Below are 17,692 nucleotides of genomic sequence, written 5' to 3'. Positions count from 1 at the left end.
TAAAATAGTTGAGTTTTTGCTCACTCCTCCGCGTGTCATGTCAGCGTTTGTGGGCCCTACTTTAAAAAGTGTGAAAAGGTGTCAAGTTTATGGCTCGAACCCGGCTTATTGAGATATAAACACCAACATTTATAACACTAAGCTAAATGATACTTTGTACATTGATGGTCGAACCTAATATATATTTATGAAGGTCGGAAGCCATTACTTCTTCGGCTTCCTCTGAGGGTAGGGCCTACAAGTGTGTTATGGGTTTCATTTTTAAATGGGACTCATCACGTTATATGAAAAAAAGCTCAAGTTTGCAACAATTATAGTTTTTTTCCATATTGTAAACTGTTGTCGTTTCACATGAGTTTGGGTTCTTTTCATCATTGTCTCAAACAAGTCTGAGTTACAGAGTTGCGATGTGTGTCTGTTCGTAATCTATTTTTTCACCGGTGAACTCTTCATGTCCTCATCTTAAATCGCTTGATCATAAATGTTCCTGATTTGTAGCCCCTCTGTAAACCCTATATATATGATTCTCATCTTTGATGAACTCAATCTGCATCTCCACAAAACTCATTGATTCCTCTTAGCTTTAACCATCTTCTAGAAAATGTTTCTCTCTGCCTCTCCAGTTCGTCAAATCGGCGTCCCGGCGTCCGTCACATAGCCTCTGGCTTCCTCTGCTTCTGGGATTCCCTGAACTTCAATAAAGACAGGGAGTTTGTAGGAATCACGGTTCTCTTCCTTGATGAAAAAGTAATTTAATCTTCGATCTATCACACTTATTTAACATAATTGTTTTAATTGATTTCATGATTCTTTGTTGAATAATATTATTTGTAGATTCGTTGATTCATGGGTTTACTCCCGTCGGACGTGCTAATCATTACATGCCATCTTTGAAAGCGGATTCCATTGTGAAAGTCGATCGTTTTAAGGTTGCTATGTGCTCAAGCTTGTACAAGATAACTGATCATCCATTCCTCATTCATTTCATCTCACTAACCATTATTGATGAAGTCAACACGGGTGCTTCTGAGATCAATCTCCAGTCAAGATTAGACTGTTCGAAATCTCCAAGTGATTGCGAACACAAACCTAGAACTCTCAAGTATATTATCATATTGCATATGAGTTTATATTATGTTTCGATATCATAACTGATATTTAAACTCGTAGATGTGGTTGGGAAAATCCGTTATGTGGCTCTAACCTCACCAAAGAAACAACTCGAGTCGTTATTCGTCTCCTCATTGATCCGTAAGAAACAATCAACACATAATTCCCTTTATATTACTGTTTATATTGTGCTAACATCAATAATCAAAAATATTTCCTACCCAAGATTTTTGGTCGTCTATTTATCTCTCTTACTTATCAATCTAATTTTACAGCTTAAAAGAAACCACAATAATCCAAACAATCAAAACACCAAAAACTAGAATCCCAAAAAAGACGAATCATTAATGACCACCTCCCTTTTGTCTAATCTTACAAATAAACTTCGAAAAAAATACCAAACCAATCAACTCAACTAAAAATCAACGACACATACATTGAGCCAGCTAAGCAAATACAAACTACAGGGCCAACTGTTTAACAATTTACAAACTTACTTTCGCCGATGCTTACGAAGACGACAACCAAGATCAGTGAAATTACCTAAACAAAAAAATAGAGTAAGTTACAAACACTGATAAATACAACTAACAATGATTTTTGTTTACATATTACCCATCAAATAAAAGAGAAACAAACACAGCCACACCTGTAGATACAAGAGACAATCCCAACAGATACAAAGGCGGTAACAACATCTCCACCTGCTCACTCCTTTTGTCTTATGAAAATAGCTTACATGCTCAATGTCAACAGGGCAATGATATTGTCTTCCTGTGAGAAATACATATATTCGTTTTAAGTTTCAAATACTAATTGTCACTCTACAAGTCTTCATGTATTTGTTTTAAAGGTCCGGTAAAAGCAACAAGTTTAAAAATAAAATAAAAACATATAACCAACATAAAAAAATAAAAAAAATTAGTACTTAATACATACAACTTACACAACTAAACTGAAGAAAAAATATCCATAAACAAAAGGTACTCTCAACAACCTTAATATAATTTATGTAATCTCAACAGTACAAGTAACAAGTTAAAAAGAAAAATAAATAATAAGTCTCAGTGACACAGTAAGCAACACCACGAACTATATCAATCACATTACTAACACAGTTTAATCATTCATGAGTGGAGAACAATGCATACCACTACAAGAAAACAACGGTATTCTGACGAACATTCCGACGGAAAATAAAATCCTCGGAATATCCCGAGGAATTTCCGAGGAAATTCCGAGGAAACACAAAATTTGGTTTCCTCGGAATTTTCTCGGAATATACCGACGGAATTCCGAGGAAATATTAATCCGTCGGAATATTCTTATGGAATACCGAGGAAAAATGTATTCCTCGGAAAAAACCGATGAATTCCGAGGATATATTATAGCCGTTAGAGAGCCGTTGGGAGATTTTAAAAATTCCGAGGAAATTCCGACGAACTAGCCGTTGGCGTCGGAATTCCGTCGGAATTTCCTCGGGCTGTCGGTAGGATTTCAACTATAAATACAAGCACCCCTCTTCCTCTTCCTCTTCATTCACTCCATATCTTCATCATCCCTCTTACTCTCTTTACACACGAATTTGATTCATAAAAAACATGTCTTCTTCAAATTATTTTCGTTCTTGGATCGATCGACCTCATTTGGATCCGAACACGAGATTGCTTACGGAAGAATACCAACGAGGTATAACCGAATTCATGGGGTTAGTTCACCGACAACCGGAAGCAAAAAGAGGTATGTTAAGATGTCCTTGCTTTAATTGTAAAAATAGAAAGGTTATTAAAGAGTGGGATGTTTGGACTCATCTATATTTGAGTGGGTTTACACGAAGTTACAAAATTTGGTATCATCATGGGGAAACTGATTATGAACATGGTAGTACTAGCGAACCTCAGCCAGCGGTTAGATTAGAAGAACCAATTAGAACGGATGTAGATTATGATGTAGGTACTGAGCAGATGGTAAATGATCATTTTAGAGGGGAAGATTTACCCAATGCACAAGCTAGGAGATTTTATGATATGTTGGATGCTGGAAAGCAACCATTGTACGAAGGTTGCAGAGATGGTCATTCAGCTTTATCATCTGCTACAAGATTGATGGGCATTAAAACAGATTATAATTTGGCTGAAGACTGTGTGGATGTGATTGCTGATTTTGTAAAAGGTATTCTACCCGAGGATAATGTAGCTCCTGGTTCATACTACGAAGTTCAGAAACTCGTAGCTGGTCTTGGTTTATCGTATCAGGTAATAGATGTATGCAGCGACAACTGCATGATTTATTGGAGGGCGGATGAACAGCGGGTTACATGCAAATTTTGTGGAAAGCCTCGTTATAAAGATACGAGTGGAAGAGTTCCAGTGCCATATAAAAGGATGTGGTATTTGCCTTTGACGGAAAGGTTGCAGAGGTTGTATCTGTCTGAACGCACAGCGCAACCAATGAGATGGCATGCAGAGCACTCAACAGATGGTGAGATCAGACATCCTTCAGATGCAAAAGCGTGGAAGCATTTCCAATCAAAGTATCCCGACTTTGCGTATGAGAGAAGAAATGTCTACCTTGGATTATGTACTGATGGTTTCAGCCCGTTTGGCAAGAGTGGAAGACAATATTCTCTATGGCCCGTCATTCTTACACCATACAACCTACCCCCAAACTTGTGCTTGCGACGAGAGTTTTTGTTTCTCTCGATTCTCGTTCCCGGACCAGAGCATCCTAAGAGATCACTTGATGTGTTTCTTCAGCCACTAATATATGAGTTGCAACAACTATGGGCTCAAGGTGCTGAAACATACGACGTTTCGTGTAAAGAAAACTTTCAAATGCGGGCAGTACTAATGTGGACAATAAGTGATTTTCCAGAATATGGTGTGTTATCTGGATGGACAACGCATGGAAGGCTATCATGTCCATATTGTCAAGATAACACTGATGCTTTCCAACTAAAACACGGAAGGAAAACTTGTTGGTTTGACTGTCACAGGAGATTTCTACCACCTGATCATCCATATCGTAGGAGTAGGAATTTGTTTACAAAGAACAAGAGGGTGTTTGACAGTGCACCTACGGAAATTTGTGGGAAATATTTGAAGACACAACTAAGAGATTTTTGTGCAGAAAGGACGCCAGACGTCGGTGGACATGAGCGTTTTCTGGTAGATGCTGTTGGAGACCTACATAACTGGCACAAAAAAAGTATTTTCTGGGATCTGCCATACTGGGAGGATCATCTGCTAAGGCATAATTTAGATGTCATGCATATTGAGAAGAACTTTTTTGACAATCTCATGAACACGATCCTTAATGTTCAAGGTAAAACAAAGGATAATTTGAAGTCAAGACTGGATTTAGTCGATATATGTGCTCGTTCAAAACTTCATGTTGATGAGAATGGTAGGGCTCATTTTCCCATATACCGACTTGATGCAGAGGGAAAAGATGCGTTCTTTGATTGGATATCAAACGATGTGGAATTTCCAGACGGTTACGCATCTAATTTGCGTAACTGTATCGACAGAAAGGAAGGAAAGTTTACTGGCTTGAAAAGCCACGATTGCCATGTAATGATGCAGCGCCTCCTTTCGTTTGCCTTCAAGGAACTATTACCACGAAATGTTCATGAAGCAATTGCAGGGATAAGTGGTTTCTTCCGCGATTTATGCACGAGATCAGTGACTCTTGAAGGTATTGAAAATTTGAAGACTAACATAGCCGTGATTCAGTGCAACCTTGAGAAGATATTTCCTCCCTCATTTTTTGATGTTATGGAGCATCTTGTTATTCACCTGACAAGAGAATTGGAACTTGGTGGTCCTGTGCAGTATAGATGGATGTATCTATATGAGCGGTATATGTTCCATTTGAAGAAGATGGTGCAAAATTTAAGTAGGGTGGAAGGTTCTATAGTCGCACAGATGATCAATGAAGAAACTTCAAACTTTGCCGAGTACTACTTTCCAGCAGAAGTCCAGACCAAAAACAGAAGAACTGCTCGGCATGATGATATAGGCTAACGGGCAACATATCATGTTACGGTTCCAGACATTTTCACAGACGTTGGACGACTTAGCGGAAAACCAAAGGACCGTCGACTTACTGAGCAGGAGCGCAGTAATTTGCAAACATATTTCCTCACCAACTGAGAAGATGTTCTTCAAAATGAGAGGTAAATAAATTAGCTTACAAATTTTTATTTTAACAAGTTGAAATTTAAATCTTAATTAATTACATTATTGTCATCATATGTACAAGATTTTCATGGCAGAAAAGCGGTTCGAATATAGATACGCCACAGAGGGCGAGCTAGAAGAAATGAAGAAGAGAGAATTTTCTAGATGGATGTTTACTTATGTGACTGCTTTAAACAAATTAAAATATCATTTATCACATATTTATACTAATTCACATTTATTGATATAACATATATATGTGTTATTAATATAGATGTCTGCTGGTTTGGCCAGAGGTGAAACATTTGACGATTGGATACGCGAGATGGTCGTTGGACCAAAATTTGTTGTGAAGTCATATCCGAGATTTTGTACTCGAGGATATGCATTCACAACTCAGGAGAGGAGACGTTCGAGTACGACTTATGATGCTGGCGTTTGTTCTGCATCAGGAGATGATGTATACTACGGACACATACGTGAGATTTTGGAAATCAAGTATTTGGGCATGGTTGGATTGCGCTGTACTGTTTTCTATTGTGATTGGCACAACAACACTCTAGATCGAGGTGTGAGAACAGATGCATTTGGTGTTACATCAGTAAATTCGAGGCGAAAGCTGCAATATTATGATTCTTTCATTCTTGCTTCTCAGGCCGATCAGATAATTAAATGTTAATTATTTAGAATGATTCATCATCATGTGTATTAATTTATAATTTTACTAATAATTTTTTAAATGTTACCGGTTTGTTATATCAAGTACCCCCGGGTAAGGAACAGAGATGATCCATGGGTTACTGTTAAAAGACTCAACCTGAGAGGCCGAGTTCAGGGAAGTTCTGAGCTGGAAGACCCACTACAACCAAGCACATCCGGCAACTTAAGTGCAGCAGAAGGTTTAGCTGGAGTTGGCCTTGTAGTCGATTTAACCGACTTCGGAGAGGAAGCCGTCGTTCACGTAGAGGATGAACCAGTGATTGGAGAGTTTCACCAAGATCCAGATTCAGATTCATCTGGTGATGATGACTCGGAAACAGACTAGCATCGACTTTTTTTTTAATAGATATTCCGACGGAATTCCGAGGAAGATAAGGGTTTCCTCGGAATTCCCTCGGAATATTCCGAGAAAATTTTGAGGAAATAGGGTTTTTAAACCGAAAACAACGTTTTGCGGTTAGAATAACACTTATATTACCCTTATTAAGTGTCTTAGACTGATTATGAAGTCAAAAATTTGTTCCTTACCCTATAATAAACACTTTTCCGATTGTATGAACGAAATCCCCACAACATAAGAGAAACACTTATACACTTTAATGAACGGTAAAGGGAATACTTTCAATTCGTTTTGAAATTTGTTATTTCATGGTTTATGATCATCTATACAAAGAATCCTCAATGGTATGCATTACAATTGTATAAGAAATGAAATACGGCAAAAAAAAATTGATGTTTTGAAACCCCAAACACTAGTTCCTCGGTATTTCCTCGGAATATTCCGAGGGATATTTAAGTATCTGTCGGAATTTTCTCGGAATATTTTCATTTAACCGGGCAAATATTTCGCCAAAATTGAAATTGGAATTTCGACGGAATTCCGACGGATACTATCCGTCGGTCCCTAGGTTTTATAACCACGAGCCACTTCTTCTTCCCCATTTCTCTCTTTTTCCCCTGCGCTTCCTCTCCCTCCTCTCCGGCGATTTCCCCCTTCTCTCCGACGATATCTCCGGCGATCTCCCCATTCTCTTACACAAATCATGTAAGAACCCTATCCCACTCTCTTAGGTTCTATTTGTTAGGTTTTTGTGTAGATTTGATAGATTTTTGTTAAGGTGATTGGTTAGGATTGTGATTTGGGTGTATAATAGGTTTAGAATTGTGATTTGGTTGAATAATTTGTTTTGTTGAATTGATTTAGAATTTTTTTATAATTTTTTTATTTTTTTGTATTTATAAAATCGATTTTTGTATATAAATTCGATTTTTGCGTATAAATTGTATTTTTGCGTATAAATTCGATTTTTGTATTTTACAAAACGATTTTTGTATATAAATTCGATTTTTTGGATTTTACAAAACGTTTTTTGTATATAAATTCGATTTTTTGGATTTTACAAAACATTTTTAATATCTATAAAACTTTTTTGTGATTAAAAACTATTATTTGGGATTTAAAGAAAAAAATATATATATATATATATATATTTAATATAAATTTCTATATTTATTAAACATTTTTAATATTATTAAAACTATTTTTTTGTAATGATTAAACTATTTTTATTTATTAAAACTATTTTTTTGTTTGTTAGAACTATTTTTATATATTTATTAAACATTTTTAATGTCTATAAAACTTTTTTGTGATTAAAAACTATTATTTGGGATTTAAAAAAAATAAATTTTTTATATTTATATTATATAAATTTCTATATTTATTAAACATTTTTAATATTATTAAAACTATTTTTTGTAATTATTAAACTATTTTTTATTTATTAAAACTATTTTTTGTTTATTAAAACTATTTTTATATATTTATTAAACATTTTTAATATCTATAAAACTTTTTTTGTGATTAAAAACTATTATTTGGGATTTTTTTTTTTAAATAATTTATATATTTCTATATTTATTAAATATTTTTTTTTTTAATTTACAGGTCGCATGATGATCAGACCCGGCCTCGACAGCGTCGTGGTCGTGGTGGTACGGGGAGTCAGTCTCGGGATTCCAGCCATTTTCAGGATTCCCCTTCGCCCCACAGCTCCTACCATATATCTCCCTCTGCTGCACCCGCTCCTGCTCCTCTCGCTCCCGCTGCTGCACCCACTCCTGCTCCTCCGGGTCCTCCGGGCGTGATGAGTGTTGCAGAGTTGGTTCGACAGCCCGGTCGTGACCATCTTCCCTATCTCACTCCGTATCCACATGGACGGGGTCAAACATGGTAATTAAACATATTTTTTTTTCATTAAAATTTGATTCATTATTAAGCGTTTGTTCTTTTTATTAGGTTCAACCGATCCAGGAACGGGATCATCGCATGGATCAACCGTATGATGTACTCGGCCCTCGACGAGGGACATTCGACTTTCACTGACTTCCCTACCGACAAGCAGCATCTGTGGTTTCGTCAGTTTGCGGTAAGTATTCTAATTTTTTACTTATATTTTTAATCTTTAATATAATTTTTCTACTAATTGTGTTTTTTTCCAGCAAGAATTCAACTGGAATTCCGATGAGACGCTCTTTATCTATCACCACTTCGTCCATAAAGGTATGGAAAACTATGGGAAGCACATCCACAAGTGGAAGAAGAAGTGGGAAATCAATAAGGTTCGATTTAATTTATTAAATAATTTTTTAATTTATTAAACTATTTTTTAATTTATTAAACTATTTTCTTTTTTTTTTTATTATTAAAAGGTCCCAAAGTCGATAAACAACACTGTCTGGACGGAGTTGTGTGCGCATTGGGATAAGGAAGAGACGAAAGAAACTTCTTCCACCAACTCCACCAACCGCAGGAGCGACCGTAAAGGGAAGGGCGTCTTCAAGCATAACTTGGGTGGTCAATCTATTGCCTCTCTCGGAGATCGCATGGTAAGTTCAGTCGTTTTTTCTTCAATTATTTAAGTTTTGAAATTTTATTTTTTGTCCATTTCTTCTAATTTCTAATGTTTCTTTAATTTATGGTTTTTTCAAGGCGGAAGAAAATGATGGCGAGCCGGTTGATGATCTCGCCCTAATGAAGAGGGCGTATACCAACAAGAAGACCGGCCAGATTGATGACGGTCTTGTGAGGGAAGTGGTCAGCCTGGTCCAAACTCAGGTGCAAGACGAAGTGTCTCAGCTTCAAACCGAGGATGACGCTTCGACGGCTTCGACCAACTTGTCCCGGTTTCGAATCAACGAAATCGTTGAATCCGTAAGTTTTTTTTTTTAAGTTCAATTCATTTATTTCTTGATTTAAATTTGTAAATTTGGCTATTTTCTATTTCAGTCGGTTCCAAAGAAGAAGGGAGGTTTGGTCGGTTTGGGTCGTCGCACCCGGTCGGTTCCTCCTTCTTCTGCACCACCGCCCTTTGTTGATCCAGAAGTACTTACGGCTCAGTTGAAGGACAAGGATGATCGCATATCTTTGTTGGAGACCCAGATGGCGGCTCAATAGGTGGGCTATGAGGCACAGAGGAGGCTGAACCAGCAAATGATGGAGATGATGCAGAGGATGTACCCGAACGAGGTGTTCCCGGACGTGCCAGACCCGTAGTTTTTTTTTCTTCCAATTTGATTTGAATATTAACTAATTTGATTTCAATTTTAATTTTAATTTTATATTTTAAATTTTTTTTTTTTTTTAAATTAATTTTTTTTAAATTCCGAGGAAATGAACCCTCGGAATATACCGAGGGACATGTTCCTCGGAATATACCGAGGGACATGTTCCTCGGAATATTCTGAGGGACCCCGTTCCTCGGAATTTTCCGAGGGACCCGTTCCAGGGACCCGTTCCTCGGAATTTTCCGATGAAAATTCCGAGGAACATTTCGTCGGAACTTCCGAGGATTGGACCATCGGAAAGTCCATCGAAATATCCCGGGGAAGTTCTCTCTCGGTATATTCCGAGGAGCTTTCCGACGAACTGGTGGTCCTCGGAATTTTCTCGGAAATTTGTTTCCTCGGAATTCCGTCGGAAAATTCCGAGGGATTTCCGAGGAAAAATGAATTTCCGAGGAGTTATTTCCGAGGACTTGTTTCATCGGTATATCGTCGAAATAACGTTATTCCGACGACATACCGACGATTTTTTCCCTCAGTATGTCGCTGTTTTCTTGTAGTGTACACAGTTCATCATCATAACTCTAACCCTATAACAATAAAAAACTTGAAAAACAATGTTCAACCCTAAACGCAAAATTCACAATTACAATAACCCTAACAAATATTGAGATAAAACAAGAACTCTGTCCACAATCTCGCGCTTGCGCGGAGGCAATGTCCCTAGTGAAAATAAAAGTAAAGAAACAAACATAAGTTATTTAGATGATTCATCTAGATAAACCATCTGCATTGACAAACATAGAGTCCCACAATATTTAGATTGATCATTTGGATTGACAATATAAATAGATCATCTGGACGGAGATGACAGATGGTGAAACAAACAGCGAAATATTAGTGAAATGTCTATTATCAGATCAATCATACGCAGAAGCAACTCTTTCTTTAATAAAAAAAAAACAAAAAAGAAACTCTTTTTCTTAGTCCACAAACACTATTTGAAGTTCGAACACAAAACTGATTTCGGTATTTTTAAGAAAAATAAATTATATATATATAACGTAAACAATAGCGAACATAAACTCAAAGTAGAAATCCTTAAATCGAGAAATATGATCCCTAATAACATAAGGGAGTATATATAATCATAACCGTTTGAAATCCGGCATGTAGTCATTATCACTTGGTTAGAAACACAAAACAAACGACATTATTCTGTTGTTGCATCGGCTCGTATAGTGATCTGGAGTAGTTACAATGTATTTATATGGGCAGCTAGGCATGGGACTTCGGATATTTGATTATTGTGTTTTACTTTTACCACATGTCAGTTAACCTAATATATGCAAACTACCACAATCAAATGATATATCGATGAAACACTTTAAGATAGAATCCACGTGAAACTAATGATTTATAACACTAAGAATACACAAAATTTTCTAATCTAAAAAAATAAGAAGATGAATGATTGATAACAAGCTAAAATACTAAAAATATATACAAGGTGATCTCAAATTTAGTCAAGAAATAATTGCAATAACTAAACTTTCAATCAAATTCTAGGTGGATCTATGGATAAAGATAATTGATATATAAAGTGATCAAAATTCAATATAGGATGTTCAAACAAAACAATCAACAAGTCTATAAGTCTAGATTCCATTCAAGTAGATTAGTCTTCATGCATTAAACATTAACTCCCGTTGGCCTAATTCATTCAAACATGCATAAATCACAAGTTTATTAACCATTTAAAATCTTTTACATCAGTTCCCATTGGCTAGACACGTAAAAGACAATATTAGGTTGATTCAACTATTTCATCGAACACATTCCGATCATATAATTACTTAAGCTCTACATCAACTTTATCAAGTCTAATCTAGCATTAAGGAAACCGAAAAAGCATAGAACTATATTAATCAAATAAGAAACTTCCTAAATATCCACCTAATAATCCTAATTTATCCAACCCATGAATCACAAAATGACTACTCAATAATCTGCATGAGAAACCTTAAACTCATATGAGATTTAAAACTAATCATGTTCATGACTCATGAATCATGAGTAAGAAAAACAAAAATATAAAATGAAATACTTCTTTAGATAATCAAAACATTCAAGTTTTTTAAAAAATTAAAGAAAGAAAACGAGATAAATCTTGGTTTTTAGCCTTAGAAATATATATAGTACGCTAAACAAATGCCAAATGTTATTTTTTAATTTCTAAACGCTTATTTTCTGGTCGGAAATGCCAAACGCTGCGATCGCGTTTTGTGCGTTTGGAACCAAGAATTGATCGATCCGGTGAACCAATCGATCTATCGATCTTGCGTGGCCATCTCCATCGCGGCTGCTGTTCCTCGCTGCAATCACCGCTCCAGCTCACGCTCATGGTACGGCGGCTTCACCAACCCGATTTGTGTTGCCCGCTCCAGCACTTCACCGTTTTGAGGTCGAGGATGCTTTGAGTTTGTAATCTCCAAGTTCAGAGCGGGTACGTCTTCCTGCAACACGTGACCACAACAGGGCGCGCTCAAGATACATCAGGGACCTCATGCCGCAGCACTCTCCCCGTTCTGATACTTCACGATCCATCGAGCTCTCTCTCTCTCTGGTCTGAACCGTGATCCAATCCACCGTCAAGCTTAACACCATCTTCGTCTGTTCTCCTAGCCACCGCGTCTATTCCTCCTCCGCCGTGCTCAGCCGCGAGTCCTCCATATGCACCGTCAAATCAAAGAAAGGATTCACTCATCGTCGTCAAACCATTACGCCTCCATTGAACCACAACTCCTTTGTTGCCGTGGGAATTGTCGCAGGGCCGGTTCAACACTGTTAGGCCATAGGGCAAAAAAATGTTTTTTACCCTCTAAAATTTATATACTATATGTTTAAAATATTTTTAAAATTTAATCAATAATATTTTATAATGAAAATAAAACTATATACATATCAAATAATTTTGGGTCTTTTTCAATTTTATTTATTATATTTATAATTTTTTTAATATAAAAATATAGATTTATAAAAAAATTGGACTCCTTAATCAGTATTATACGACAGGGGTGGGGACACGGGTTTGGGTCCAAGGCGGTCGCACCGCTTGTCCCCCCCAATGATCCAGCCCTGAATCGTCGGAATCCAGTTCGCAGATCGAAGAGAAGCTTGATCAGAGCAACAATGGCCTTTTTGCAAGTCTGATCCTTCAATATTTTGATATTAAAACATTGACCCCAAAATCGGAGCATTATAAACCTCATCATAATTCCAAAATGGTCCCTCATCTAATGATGGTTTTCAAATCGGCCACAAACTTTGTCATTTGGAAGGATAACCCCACGATTTTCCCCCAAACTTTTCAAGTGTACAATTTAGCCTCTATCAAATACATATAAACACAAAAATGCAATATATACATCTAAATGCATCCTAAAATTACTAAGATGAACTAATAACAAATGTCAAAACTCATCAAAATAGTGAGATATCAATATTTGGGCCGATTTGCTGAGTATTTTGGATAAATGAATTATATACCCAATAAATACTTAAGAATATTTTGGTTCAGGTTTCGGGTCTGGTATCCCCAATTTCGGGTCGGTTCCGGATACCCGTTTAAAACCCAAAATATAAATATATTTGTATACTTTGACTAAATGGTACAATTAGTTATAGTTTCCAGCGGTCAAGTACGTTATGAATGTTGTTGCCAAAGTCTTTGATTAATCTAAACGATTACACGAGTAGAAACAACATCGTACAAACCACGATGTGCTAAACAAAAGACTAACCCCCAAACATATAAAACGATAGAATACGAGGATAGAGACACAAACTTATAAAAGTTTGATAAAATGTTATGAAAGATATCAAAGTTGCCACTTGTGATCCTATTGAACCGCACTTCAAAATCTTCAAATAACGAACGATTAGTCACAATAGCATATGACGTCGCAGCACCATCTAAAACCTCGAATCTCATTAGTATGAGAATCATTGCATCTACCGGTCCCAAGCGGACCTTCACACAAGATAGCAAACGGCTAGGACATTGGTAAATTTTCCGGGTTTTGAATACCGGGAGAGGATCACCTCTTATACAGAGGGAAATTGGTGGAAAAAATCTCTCCTTTGAGAAGGAGGATGTGGAGAAAGATCTCTCTCGGCCCTGTCGAGAGGAAATTTGATTAAATTCATCCTCAAAAGATGATTTAAAAGGGCTGTTTCTACTGAGCTTTAGAAGTCTCAGATTAGAAGATTAAGTTGAGCACTGTTGTAAGATATTGACCATCGAGTCAACAAACATATACTTCATCGCCTGGAGAGATTGACATTTGTGTACCGAGCATATAAACCACTCTAGTAGTCTGGCGGGGGCTGCATTACAGCTATGAATCTTCACCATAAAGAAATTAGTCGTTAAAGAGATTTTCACCTTAATACCGACAGACAAAGAGATGGGCTTGACACAAACTTCTGAGTGAACTGGCGTTGATTCCAGGCAAAGGCATCCCACTCCAGCATTACCGTGTTGGAGCCCGGGAGATTTGACGGAACCAAAATCAAGCCATTGGTCGTTGTGGTCAGACAGACTGAGAAAGGTTGAGCAGTCGTCGGTATGTGTAGCTTCAAATGGTGTTTGCAATGAACATGGATTGGTTTGTGGGTCATCGAACAGGAGGAATTTCGTCTGGATAGTTTGGTAGTAGTACTTAGAGCCGTTGAGCCTCATAGATCTGACGAACAGAGAACCTGGAGGACTGGTACGAGAGCCACACGGACAGCTGAACCAGTTAGCATCGATCTTCCCCGAAGGGAGAAAATTCAACGTCGTAGGAGACGAAGAGGGGAGCACACATCCTAACAGCTTTAGATCTGGGATCTGAGAATAACAAATCGAAAAAGTGCTGGTCTTATGAAACAGATCTGGAACTAGTGTAGTCAATAGAGATGGAGAAGGGCTAAGCAAGAGCCAAATGATAAAGTGACAGCAACGACAGCATCTCCAGCACATAGCGACGGCGAACGAGCATAAGAAACCCAAGCCCACAAGGTAACATGGAGCGGAAGAGATACAAAGGAAAGGGCGACGACGGAGAGGCGGCGACGCCGGCGAGCTACGGAGCTGCCGGCGTCGGATTCCATGGCCGTAAGAGCTGCTTCGATATCTGTGTCTGAGAGCGTATTATGAACAATAAGCCTCTTTCCTTTGAGAATTCGATATGAGATATCCTTTTGTTTATTTATTTATTTTTCTTTAATAAATGAAAATTTTTGTAAATTTTTTCATCTTCTTCCTCGTGTCTCCCTTTTGTAAACCCTAATCTGCGGCCTCTCTTCATGTATCAGGATTTAAAAAATTATTTTGATACATGTTTTTTGCCATTAACACATAAAAATTCAAGATTTGACATAAAATCACCGTTTATAAATTTGGAAAGAGGAGAAATTATCTATGATTCAAGTTCTAGCACAGAGAATTCAGATTAATCGGATTACCGAGCCGTTCCGGGTATAAACCAAAATCGACCCGATACCCATGTATATTCATATCTTTATCCATTGGTTAAATCTCTTAGATCTGAAACCATATCAAACCGAATCCGACCCGATACCAATATTCATATCTTTATCCATCGTTTAAATTCCTTAGGTCTGAAACCGAACTGAACCGGTTCATTCGGGTCGAATCTGGTTTGGATATTCGGTTCTGGGTAAAAGTCGCAGGCCTATGGATGGCTTAGATGTCCTAGAAATTCAGAGGACTTCACCTCATTATGTGAGATAGTAGATATGCTACTTAAGATATCATCTTTGAAGATGCTATCATATACTGCAGACACATGGCAATCTTTTCTTTATGTTTGGTTCAAATTCAGTATACATTTAAAAAAAAAATTAATTTATATGTTTCAAGATTTATTTTGGTAATAAAGTTGTAAGCTATTACACATACAAAGACATTTCAACTAAGGCTCATTTGCATAAAAATAACAGCCCAAGATGTAACCAAAACCTATAATGACGAGGACACGGTCGAACCTCCACACGGAATGGCCTGTGTGGGTGTATTTGTGGGAACAAAACCACACTACCTCCGGTCAAATGGGTCGGTGAGTAAGTGCCACGCCGACATTGTTTGAAAAGGATGACGCACTAGTTAAAGAATTTTTTTTACGGGGGACATGATTGAATTTGTTCAAGCAATTAGGGGTACAATTGTAAAACCTAAGGGGCATAATTAAATTTATTAAAAAAATTACAGGTAGTTTTGAAAAGTCATCAATGGCACAATGCTGACATGCCCCCCTACTTACACAATGTGGCTTCGCCACTGCATACCTACAGGATGCAATGGTCGGGATTCCCCAGCAGTGAAGACCAGGATGAATCTTAAGATTTTGGAAGTTTGAAAACATTTAACTAAAACATTAATTAAAATAACCTTTTTAATCATTTGAAGTGTATCTCACTTTTTAAAATTATAGGATCTAAGACCAATGTTTTGCGGTATCCATGAGTGGCACTAAGAGGACAAATGGTTTTTAGAGCTATGGTTCTTGTTTTGCTGCTGTCGGATGTAATGAAGTTCCCTAAATTACAACTCTTGTAGGGTCTGACTGGTAATTTTGGGAGTAAACTAGAGTAATATAAAAAAAAGTAGAAGATATCATTCAAATTAATTACCCTAAAGAGTGATTTATACTCTCTCAAATAAGAGGTCGAGTTGTAGTACTTAGGGATCAAATCCACATGGAGCTAGGGCACACAATAGATCAAAATAGTTTATGATTAAGCTAGGCTAATAGTTTATTAATGCAGTAAATATAGTAAATTGCAGTGGTGAGAAAGGCAGTTGCTCGGTTGATTGATTGAGGTTTGATGGAAGGATGGTTGCTAGACTTAGGATATCATTCAGGTTATTAGAACTCTAATCTATAGACGCTAAGGATTGATTCTAGAACTCGATATCCAATGCAAAAGACAACCAGCTCTCACTGTGAGTCTAATCTATTGACTAAGTTCCATGTTTAAGCATTTGCATGTCAACACGGATCGAGCGTCGATCGATGCTATGGTATAAGCGTCGATCGACGCTACCTTAGGCAACCGTTATCTATCTGATAGAATTTGTTCAACTAAATTCCTAGACCAACTCTCGTATGCGCCTAGGTATCTAATCCAGCAGGATTCGGGTTCCGTTAATTGATTGCACTCTCGTGCCTCTCAATTGTCCTGTGATTCTAGGTTCAAACAATTAATCACACTCGTGGTTTTCCAACTACTCTAGATCCTAGTATTACAAGCTATCCTGATGTAGAGATCTTTAGATATCCTAACAATCATATAATTCAGAAATTCATTCAAAACTCTAGAAAATCCTAAACCTAGCAGATGGATCTACTCATGCATGATGTTTGTCACATAAATCATAGATGAATAGATGAATAACATAAAATATAAATAAAACCAAAACAATGGAGTTCCAAGAGAACTCTGAAGGAGTTCCTCTCTTCTCTCCTAACCTAGAACTATGAATAAAATAAAGCTTAGATAGCGTAGCCGTCAACAATGGCTTATAAATAACATAAATAGGTTTTTGGTTGTCCAAGGGTATTCTGGTAATTTGGGGTTGCTTAAGGGCTTCGTTGGTCATAAAATATGCTCAGCCCATATTCTGGCATCACTGTCGATCGACACCAATGCTGTGTCATCGATCGACAGTCCTTCATTTCCTCGACAGCTTCATCTTGCGAGGCAGACTGGCCACTCTTCAGTAAAACGGGGATAACTTCTACTACACGATGCTGATTGACCTCAAGCCGGTGGAATTGGAAAGCTAAGTCAAAGCTATATCTTGTGTCAAAAGATGGGCTCAATCTAACGGTGGAAAGGTCTCGATCTATAGCTAAACATCTGATGCGTCTGTGCAGCTTTGCACTCAAAAGGCTCCAAAAGTCACCAAAATCACCACTTTACTCCAAATCGTCCATGAACCTGTAAATACTCTAAATAGACTCTATATAGTAGTGATTAGTTATTAAAACACTTATTAACCATGGCTAAAAGTGGGTAAAATCCATGGTCTATCAACTCCCCCAGAC

Source organism: Brassica napus, chromosome C7 (assembly GCF_020379485.1).
Source record: "Brassica napus cultivar Da-Ae chromosome C7, Da-Ae, whole genome shotgun sequence".
Lineage (NCBI taxonomy): Eukaryota > Viridiplantae > Streptophyta > Magnoliopsida > Brassicales > Brassicaceae > Brassica > Brassica napus.
The sequence above is the reverse complement of the archived record's forward strand: the minus strand, read 5'-3'. Positions refer to the sequence as shown.